Raw genomic sequence first — 11399 nt, 5'->3', positions numbered from 1 at the left:
TACCTAGGTTTCAATCATTCAACTTACTGGTATGTATGTATGTACGTATGTGTGTATGTATGTATGTATTTATTTTTTTGAGATGGAGTCTCGCTCTGTCACCCAGGCTGGAGTGCAGTAGCAAGATCGCAGCTCACTGCAACCTCTGCCTCCCAAGTTCAAGCAATTTTCCTTCCTTAGCCTCCCAAGTAGCTGGGGTTACAGGCACCAGCTACCATGCTCCCACTAATTTTTGTATTTTTAGTTGAGATGGGATTTCACCATGTTGGCCAGGATGGTCTCAAACCCCTGACCTCAGGTGATCCACCTGCCTCGGCCTCCCAGAGTGTTGGGATTACAAGTGTGAGCTACCGTTCCCGGCCTATTATTTTGTTATGATTATTTTGTGGGGACAAGGTCTTGCGCTGTCACCTAGGCTGGAGTGCAGTGGCTTGATCGTAGCTCACTGCAGCCTCAAACTCCCCAGCTCAAGTGATCCCCCGTCCTACCTCGGCCTCCTGAGTAGCTAGGGCTACTGGTGTGAGCCACTAACTGGTATTTTTTCAACATTTACTCTGTGCCACGTGCTGGAAATTCAATACTGCACTAGTTACACAGTTTCTGCCCTTTTGAGTAGTTCACAAAGTAGTAGAACAAACAATCACTAAATAATATAAATTACATTTGTGATAAGTGATAGGGAAATAACATATACCCTAGTAGGCTGGAGTCAAGGAAAGCTCACCAGAGGAAATAATGTTTGAGCTGCAATTTGAAGTCTTAGAAGGATTCAGGCTGGAGATGAGCTTAGGGAAGGGTGCAAGAAGAGGTTACAAAAAGGGCAAGGGGGAGAGACAATCCTGTGTGCAGAATGGTATGGTACGGGTCAAGGGCAGAGTTACCCGCCTACGTGGTGATGGTTTTGGGGCCAGAGGATGTGTAATGGAGCGCAATAGGGTAGGTGACCTATGATTGGCTCTGTTTCTGTCCCTACATTCTGTCTACTAGATTAAGTTACCTGTTTTCCCATCTACAATACAGAGGGCTCCAATAAACTCAGTTTTAAGTCTTTAGAATCCCTTGGCCCTCCAGGCTAACCATGTGAGGAAGATGCTTCGCACAGAGATTTGGGTTCCCTAGTGTTCTATTAGGCATGTTTTTCTAGCCAGGTGGAAGAGGAAGTCTCCTTTTTATAATCCTACTATCTTTTAACATGCCTAATATTCGTCAAAGAATTAGTCTCAGCATTGTGCTATTTAGGGAATGGTACATTATTCCTGCATTTTCTCAAAAGGAGAAATTAGAAAAACCCTTGATTGCATAATTGAGTCAGCTTATACCCCAAGTAACTTCAGTTTCCCTATCTTGCTTCTTGTTATTGTTTAAAAAAATAACCTAGAAAAGCAGGATGTTTATACTGTATAAAAGGCACCCAAGGGAATTTCGGTTCAGCTGCTGAGTCTATGGCTGCTGTAGTAAACATCTGTACTTCCAAGGCCTTGCACAGAGCAATCCCCAGGGCAGCATTTCCCAAGGTGTGTTTCATACAACACTAATTCCTAGAGCTGCACCTTGAGTAAAGGGCTCCAGGGGTTAGTACATCTGAGGACGCTGAATATGAAATCCATTCATGAAGAAGTATCACTACACGAGTGAATTAAGGGGCTAGCAAATCCGATAGCAAAAAACAAACAAACCAATATTTCCCAAGTACTTAACCACAGGAATCCTTTGTTTGAATATCTGTTTATTTCTATGGCAAGACTACCTGAGATTATTGCTCATTTTTATTATCATTATTATTATTTGTTTGAGACAAGTCTCGTTCTGTAACCAGGCTGGAGTGCAATGGCATGATCTCGGCTCACTGCAACCTCCACCTCCCAGGTTCAGGTGATTCTCCTTCCTCAGCCTCCTGAATAGCTGGGACTGCAGGCATGTGCCACCATGCCTCGCTAATTTTTTGTATTTTTAGTAGAGACCATGTTTCACCATGTCAGCCAGGATGGTCTCGATCTCCTGACCTCGTGATCTGCTCACCTCGGCCTCCCAAAGTGCTGGGATTACAGGCATGAGCCACCATGCCCAGCCTATTATTATTATTATTTTTTGATACAAAGTCTCACTGTCACCTAGTCTGGAGTGCAGTGGTGCAATCTCTGCTCACTACAACCTCAGCCTCCTCAGAGGTTACTGATTAACCTCCTCAGTAGCTGAGATCGCGGATGTGTGTCACCATGTCCAGCTAATTGTTGTATTTTTAGTAGAGATGGGTTTTTGCCATGTTGCCCAGGCTGATCTCAAACTCCTGGGCTCAAGCAATCTGCCTGCCTCAGCCTCCCAAAGTGCTCGGATTACAGGCCCGGCCCTGCTTATTTTTTATTTAACATTTATTCAGCATTACGTGCAAAGTAAGTGTGGTGTCATAGGGAAATCAATAATATAGGGGAAGGGTTTAATATGCATTTGATGTATCGTTTCAAAATATTCACTTCTTTTACAGAAGAAAATAAATGGGATGAACTCATAAGTTATATCAAGTAGGACAGGCACAGTGGCTCACGCCTGTAATCCCAGCACTTTGGGAGGCCAAGGTGGGCGGATCACCTGAAGTTGGGAGTTCAAGACTAGCCTGACCAACACGGAGAAACCCTATTTCTACTAAAAACATAAAATTAGCTGGGCACAGTGGCACATGCTTGTAATCCCAGCTACTTGGGAGGCTGAGGCGGATAATCACTTGAACTCAGGAGGTGTAGGTTGCGGTGAGCTGAGATCACGCCATTACACTCCAGACCTTGCACCAAGAACGAAACTCCATCTCAAAAAAAAAAAAAAAAAAAGATATATCAAGTATAAATCAGTAATTATCCTATAGAACATGTGTGGGTTAAACAAAGATGATAAGAGTTGTGAGAACCAAGAGTACATGTGGTAATAAACATAAATAAGGGGCACCTGGTCACTTATTAGTACTACATTAATACCAATATTCATGAGTCTTTAATATGGTCACCTATTGGTGATACCTAGCCTGGCTTCATGTGTTCTCTGAACCAAAAACCAAACAAAAAAAAAAACCTTTAAGCAAACTAGAAACAGGACATTTCTTCAACCTGTTATAGGACATGTAAAACTAACATCATACTAAATGGTGAAAGACAGTGCTTTCCCCGTAGAATCAGGAACACGGAGATCACACCAAAAAATCCATGGCTATTCAACAGACTATTGACAAGCTACAACTTTGGCCAATTGCTTCTCTCCAATATAGCAAATATGTACCATTGACCCAGGACCTCCTCCTTCCCTTGCTTGAACTTCACTGTTGGCCTGGAAGTCCCTCACAAGGTTAAACATAAAGTTACTGTATGACCAGCAATTCCACTCCTAGGGATATATACCCAAGAAAAATGAAAATATATGTCCACACAAACACTTGTGTACAAATGTTGATAGCAGCATTGTCCATAACAGCCGAAAAGCAGAAACAACCCAATTGTCCATCAACTGATGGGTAAACAAATGTGGTATACCCACCAATAGAATATTATTGAGCCATAAATGGATATGAAATTCTGATACATGCTATACCTTGGATGCACCTTGAAAACATTATGCTAAGTGAAAGAAACCAGTCACAAAAGTCTGCATATAGTGTGATTGTATGTATATAAAATGTTCAGAATAGGCAAATTAGAGGTGGGTTGGTGGCTGCCAGAGCGTGGGGAGAGAGAAGAAAATGGGAAATGACTTCTAATGGGTACAGAGTTTCTTTCAGGGAAATGAAAATGCTATGGGATTTGATAGTGGTGATATAGGCACAACTCTGTGACTTGTGTAAAAACCACTGAATTATACACTTTAAAAGGATAAACTTTAAACTTTATGCTATATGTGTTATATCTTAATAAAGTTATTAAATCAATCTATATAGTTCACCATATTACAGACTAAAAAAGAAAAAATAATGATCTCAATAGATGCAGGAAAACATTTGAAAAAATCCAATATCAATTACTGATTTATAAAAACAAACAACCTCTTAGCAAACTAGAAACAGAAGGGTATTTCTTCAACCTGTTATAGGACATCTAAAGCTAACATCATACTAAATGGTGGAAGACAATGCTTTCCTCATAGAATCAGGAACAAGGCAAGGATGTCTGCTTTCATCACCTCTACTCAACACTGTGCTGGTTTGAGCCAGTGCAATAAGGCAAGAAAAAGAAACAACAGACAACCAGACTGGAAAGGAAGGAGTAAAGCTGTCTATTCATAGATGATATGATTCTTCAGAAAATCCCACGACATCTACAAAAATAGCTACCAGAACTAAAAAGTGAGTTTAGCAAGGTTGCTGGATATAAGTTCAGTATATAAAAATCAATTGTATTTCTTTTTTTTTTCTTTTTTTCTTTTAGCCAGACAAATGCCTGGCTAATTTTTGTATTTTTAGCGGGGATGGGTGTTTCACCATGTTGGCCAGGCTGGCCACTCCTGACCTCAGATGAATCACCCACCTTGGCCTCCCAAAGTGCTAGGATTACATGTGTGAGCCACTGCACCTAGCAGTTGTATTTCTATATACTAGCAAACAAGTGGAAATTGAAATTTTAAAAAATGCCACTTATACTAATACCAAAAATGTCAAATACATAGCAATAAAACTAACAAATGACATGCAAGTTCTTTACACTGAAAATTACAAAAAGATCTCAATAAATGAAGAGATAGTTCATACTCATGGATCAGAAGATTCAACATTGTTAAAATGTCATTTCTCGCAGGGCGCGGTGGCTCACGCCTGTAATCCCAGCACTGTGGGAGGCCGAGGCGGGTGGATCACGAGGTCAAGAGATCGAGACCATCCTGGTCAACATGGTGAAACCCCGTCTCTACTAAAAATACAAAAAATTAGCTGGGCATGGTGGTGCGTGCCTGTAATCCCAGCTACTCAGGAGGCTGAGGCAGGAGAATTGCCTGAACCCAGGAGGCGGAGGTTGCGGTGAGCCGAGATCGCGCCATTGCACTCCAGCCTGGGTAACGAGAGCGAAACTCTGTCTCAAAAAAAAAAAAAAAAAAAATGTCATTTCTCCCCAAATTTGCATCTGGATTCAGTGCTATCCTAATCAAAACCTCAGCAGTTTTTTGTGTAAAAATCAACAAACTGATTTTAAAATCATTAATAATTTGGAAATGCAAAAGACCTGGAATAGCTAAACAATTTGGGAAAAGAAGAAAAACTTTTTTTTTTTTTTAGAGACAGAGTCTTGCCCTGTCACCAGGCTGGAGTGCAATGGTGTGATCTCAGCTCACAGCAACCTCAACCTCCTGGGTTCAAGTGATTCTCCTGCCTCAGCTTCCCGAGTAGCTGGGATAACAGGCGTGAACCACCAAGCCTGGCTAATTTTGTATTTTTAGTAGACACAGGGTTTCTCCATGTTGGTCAGGCTGGTCTCGAAATCCCGACCTCAGGTGATCCAATTGCCTCAGCCTTCCAAAGTGCTGGGATTACAGGCATGAGACACCATGCCTGGTTATTTTATTTTATTTTTTTTTTAATTCTTAGTAGAGACAGGGTTTCACCATGTTGGCCAGGCTGGTCTTGAACTCTTGACCTCAGGTGATCCTCCTGCCTCAGCCTCCGAAAGTGCTGGATTATAGGCATGAGCCACTGTGTCTGGCCAAGAAGAAAACTTAAAAATACATTTCCTGACTTCAAAACTTATTATAGAGTTACAGTTATCAAGACATGGTATTGGTATGAAGATAGACAAATGAATCGTTGGGGGAAAAAAGAGTGTAAAAATACCACATATATGGTAAACTGATTTTCAACAAAAGTACAAAAATGATTTTATAGATAAAGGATAATCTTTTTAACAATGCGAAAACACTGGCCATCCATAGGCAAAAATATTAACTTTGATCCATACCTCATACTGTGTACAAAAACTAAAAATGTGTTATAGACCTAAATGTAAAACCTAAAACTATAAAACTCCTAGAAGAAAATACAGGAGAAAATCTTTATGACCTTAGATTAGAACAACAAAAGCACAATCAATAAGAGAAAAAAAAATGATAAATCGCAGTTAATTGCAATTAAGAATTTCTGTTCTTTGAAAGACACTGTTAAGAGAATGATAAAGTTACAGACTGGGAGAAAGTATCGGCAAATCACCTATCTAATAAAGGACTTGTATAGAATATGGAATGAAGTCACAAAACAACAATAAGAAAAACATTTCCCCAGTTAAAAAATATGCAAATGATTAGGGCAGACATTACATAAAAAAACACATTGGTGAATAAGCACATTAAAATTGCTCAACATCATTAGTCATGAGGGAAATTCAAATTAAAAACACAAAGAGATACCACTATACACTTACTAGAATGTATACAATTAAAAACAGGACTGGGTGTGGTAGTTCACACCTGTAATCTCAGCAGTTTGGGAGGCCAAGGTGGGAGGATCACTTGAACCCAAAATTTCGAGACCAGCCTGGGCAACAGAGTGATGTCTTATCTCTACAAAACATAGAAAAAATTAGTCTGGTGTGGTGGCATGTGCCTGTAGTCCCAGCTAATTGGGAGGCTGAAGTGGGAGGATCACTTAACACCAGGAAGCTGAGGCTGTAGTGAGACATGATCACACCATTTCATTGCAGCCTGGATGACAGAGTAAGACCCCTGTCTCAAAATAAATAAATAAGTAAATAAAAATAGAAAAATAAATAAAGCAAGTTAATTTAATTAAAATCACTGACCATACCAACTGTTGGTGAGGATATAGAGCAATGGAATTCTCATACACTACTGGTAGGAATATAAAATGGTACAACCAATTGGAAAACAATTTGCCAGTTTCTTAAAAAGTTAAACATATACCTACCTAATGACCCACTCATTCTACTCCCAGGAGAAATATAAGTAGAGATGGTCTTCAACTTATAATGTGGTTACATCCCAATAAACTCATCATAAGTTGAAAATATCATAAGTTGAAAAAGCATTTAATACACCTAACATACCAAACACCATAGCTTAGTCTTGCCTACCTGAAACGTGCTTAGAACACTTACATTAGCCTACAGTGGGGCAAAATCATCTAATACAAAGCCTATTTCATAATAAAATGCTGAATACCTCATGTAATTTATTAAATATTATACTAAAAGTACAAATCAGAATGGTTGTACGGGTACTTGAAGCACAGTTTCTAGTGAGTGCATATTGTTTTCATACCACTATAAAGTTGAAAAATCATAAGTTGAATCAATGTTAAGTCAGAGGTCATTTGTGTATGTCCAAAGACTTACACATAAGTTTCATATCTAATATCTCCAAACTGGAAACAGCCCCAAATGTCCATCAATAGGTAAATGGGTAAACAAATTTTGGTACAGTCAAACAATGGAATATTACTTAGTAACTGATACTCGCAACAACATGAATGAATCTCACAACATAGCTGAATAAAGAAAGCCAAAAGAAGAGTATCTATACTATATGATTCCAATTACATAAATAAGATTCTAGGAAATGCAAGCTAATATGTAGAGATAGATAGTAGATAGTGTCACCTGAGGACACAGAAGGGGATTACAAACAGGTATAAGAAACCTTTGGCCAGGCATGGTGGCTCACGCCTGTAATCCCAGCACTTTGGGAGGGCACAGTGAGTGGATCACCTGAGGTCAGGAGTTCAAGGCCAACCTGACAAAAATGACAAAACCCCAACTCTACTGAAAATACAAAATTAGCCGAGTGTGGTGGCAGTTGCCTCTAATCCCAGCTACTCGGGAGGCCGAGGCAGGAGAATCGCTTGAACCGAGGAGGTGGAGGTTGCAGTGAGCCAAGATTGTGCCACTGCACTCCAGCCTGGGTGACAGAGTCAGACTCTGTCTCAAAAAAAAAAAAAAAAGAAAACTTTTAGGGGTTATGAATATGTTCATTGACTTGATTATGGTGATAGTTTCACAGGGGTATACACATCAAAACATGATATTCTATACTTTAAACATGTTCAGTTTATACTGCATGTCAATTACTTCAATAAAATGGTTTTAAAAATCAGAGAATAGAATTTTCAAAAATGAATGGAGCATCCACTTAAAAAATAATAGCTAATATTTATTGAACATTTACTATATGCCCAGCCCTATGCTAGTTGAGAGTTATTAAATGAAAGACATTTCTTTCCTTCTCCCAGTAGCCTTAGGAGGGAGGTACTACTATTTCCATTAAGTAACTTCCTCAAGTAACTCACTCAAATCACATAGGCCAAATCATAGTGGTAGTTGCAAAAACAGAATTAAAACCCGGACCATTTGACTTTACTATCTGCAATCATATCCACTATAAAACCTCGTTCCAGGAGATCTAAAAGGAATTTGCAGTCTAGTAGAGACATGGACACCTCTCCGCAACTTACAAGAGAGTAAATGAAGGTGAGAGAAAAGGAAAATTTGTGAAGATGAACCTATCCTCTCACTAGATTCCAAGATGGAACACTGACCCAGTAGCACTGGCAATGCTCTAGCTGTGGGATCCTGTCAGGCCACTGGGGCAGGGGGAGGAAGGGAAGTCACTCTCCAGACTGAAGGAGGACAAACTATGTGCACTTGGTCCAGGTGAGCTCATCATTCAGGGATCCACATTTTTCTGCCCATGGTAAAGACATTCAGAAACAACTGAGCAAACATTTCATCAATTCCAAAAAAAGCTTTTAACTGAAAACCCTAAGGTTTATAACCTGGGGAGAGTCCTTTCACTGTTCAGAATTCCCATTTCCTCATCTCTAAGATGGGGAAGTGGAAGTAGGTTGTTGTGGTTTTTCCTAGGTTTCACATGCTCTTTCATGCCTGTTTTTATGGTTTTCCAAAAGTGTGTAAAGGCTCTGATGGGCATCTATGACATGTCTAGTAGGGTGACTGCTGTCTTAGCAGCTCTGCTGACTACAGGAAAAGGTGGAGAGCCTACAAAGCATCATTAAATAACTAAAAAGAAAATCATTATGTTTGCATGCCTTTATGTTAATAGTTACTTTTCTAAAAGATTATAAAAGTAATAGACGTTGGCTGCGCGTGGTGGCTCACTCCTGTATTCCCAGCACTTTGGGAGGCCGAGGCAGGCGGATCACCTGAAGTCGTAAGTTTGAGACCAGCCTGGCAAACAGGGTGAAACCCCATCTCCACTAAAAATACAAAAAATTAGCCAGGCTTGGTGGTGCATGGCTGTCCCAGCTACTCAGGAGGCTGAGGCAGGAGAATTGCTTGAACCCAGGAAGCAGAGGTTGCAGTGAGCTGAGATTGCACCACTGCACTCCAGCCTGGGTGACAGAGTGAGACTCCATCTCAAAAAAAAAGAGTAATATATGTTAATTATAGACATTTTAGAAAATATAAACTGTGAGGAAAGAGTTAACACAGCAGGTCAGTTTGCATAATCTTGCTGGTCTCCAAGGAATCCATGATTAACCCTTGACCAACCACTGGGAATATAGGCCTTAGAGAGTTCTTTGTGCTACTGATTGGTGATTTTGTTATATACAGCTGGAGCAATGAACCATCCCATACTGGTTTGTCAGGTTGCTTTCCATAAACATCAAGATTGAGGTTTCATTGTTAGGGTCCTGAGTTTTGCTTGCCATGGCTAATTGCACAGCAGGATATACTGTACTTACATGACCAGCTCCTCATAAAAGCCTTGGACTCTGAGATTCAGGCAGGCTTTCATGGGCAAAGATATTCCACACCTGTTCCTGTAGTTAACTGCTTGAGAGGGAGTGCTCCTGTGTGGCCCCAGACAATGAAAGATGTTGGAAACCTGTGTTGAACCTCTCTGGAGCCTGCTGATGTATGTCTTTTTCCTGCTGCTTTTGCTATGTATACTTTGCTACAATAAACCTTAGTAGTGAGTATACAACCTGCCATTGAGTCTTTTTTTTAACGTATTTTTGAGATAGGTGTCACTGTCGCTCAGGCTGGAGTAAAGTTGCGAGATCTTGGCTCACTGCAGCCTCAATCTCCCAGGTTCTAGTGATCCTATTACCTCAGCCTCCTGAGTAGCTGGGAGGTGTGTTCCACCACGCCTGAGTAATTTTTTGTAGAGGCAAGGTTTTGCCATGTTGCCCAGGCTGGCCTTGAACTCCTGGGCTCAAGCAATCTACCCTCCCTGGCATCCTGAAGTACTGGGATTTCAGACATGAGTCACCACACCCAGCCAACCAGTGAGTCTCGTGAGTTTTTCTGGTGCATTGCTGAAAGAAACGCAAAGTAAAAAGAAAAGATAAATGAACCCATCTCCCTCCATCTAGAGATAACTATTTGGCTAGATATAAAAATAGGTTTTGGCCAGCCAAATTATCTTCTGAAAGTCCTTCTAAATTGTTAGGAAGCAAACAAACCTGCCAATTAAATTGATTATAAAAAGCTGTATTGTGGAGTAAGGATTAAGTTTTATGGAAATCCCATATTAAGACTTAAAAAATAACTTTATTTGGCTTTTGTGACATAGTAATGATTTCATGGATGATTTTGTCCTTAATTTGGAATTTGAAACTTTTTTTCTTTTTGCTCTACACATTCAGAGAAACTTCCCTACTAGCAAACTATAGAAATGATTCCTGAAAGTATAGTCTTGGAATCCAACTTTTAACTTTGATTGATTCCTATGGGAAGAGATAGGAGACTTTAGAAGAATTGTATGATATACATTTATAATATACCCCAGGAATAGGTTGTAGTGAAAAACAGAGGCTGCCTGTGCCCGAGAGTTTTGGGAGAGGAATGTGGGGGAGGAAAGTGAACTAAGCTAGCTAGCTTTCCTCACTTTGTAAATTATCCTTCTCTGGCAGCTTCCTGCAGTAACTTTAGTAACTACTAACTTTTACTGAGTACCTACTCTGAGTGAGATACTATTCTAAGCACATGTGTTTTGTTGTTTAAGCTTTACAATAGCCTATTCAGCAAATACTACTATTTTTTCTTTTCTTTTCCTTTTTTTTTTTTTAAGACAGGGTACTTTTTTGCCCAGGCTGGAGAGCTGTAGCACAGAAACAGCTCACTGCAGCCTCCACTTACCAGGCTCAAGTGATTCTCCTGCCTCAGTCTCCTGAGTAGCTGAGACTACAGGCATGTGCCACCATACCCAGCTAATTTTTATATTTTTTGTAGAGACAGGGTTTTGCCATGTTGCCCAGGCAGGTCTTGAACTCCTAAGCTCAAGAGATCCACCTGCCTCAGCCTCCCAGAGTGCTGGGATTACAGGTGTGAGCCACTGCGCCTGGCCAAATATTGCCATTTTCTCCCTTACACAAATGAAGAAACCAAGGCTAAGCATAATTAAGTAAAAGTTCATGATGCTAGTAAGTGGGTTGGCCTGGGACTTAAACTGGAACCCAGACGGTC

At 40.3% G+C, this 11399-nt stretch overlaps 1 pseudogene; it reads right to left on the bottom strand.

Annotated features, from left to right (window-relative positions):
• Positions 1-10547: 10547 nt before the first annotated feature.
• On the bottom strand, positions 10548-10631 carry LOC119469061 (annotated as a pseudogene).
• Between the last annotated feature and the right edge of the window lie 768 nt (positions 10632-11399).

Source organism: Cebus imitator, unplaced genomic scaffold, assembly GCF_001604975.1.
Source record: "Cebus imitator isolate Cc_AM_T3 unplaced genomic scaffold, Cebus_imitator-1.0 Scaffold560, whole genome shotgun sequence".
Lineage (NCBI taxonomy): Eukaryota > Metazoa > Chordata > Mammalia > Primates > Cebidae > Cebus > Cebus imitator.
Note: the sequence above shows the minus strand (reverse complement) of the source record. Positions and strands in the feature narration are given on the sequence as shown.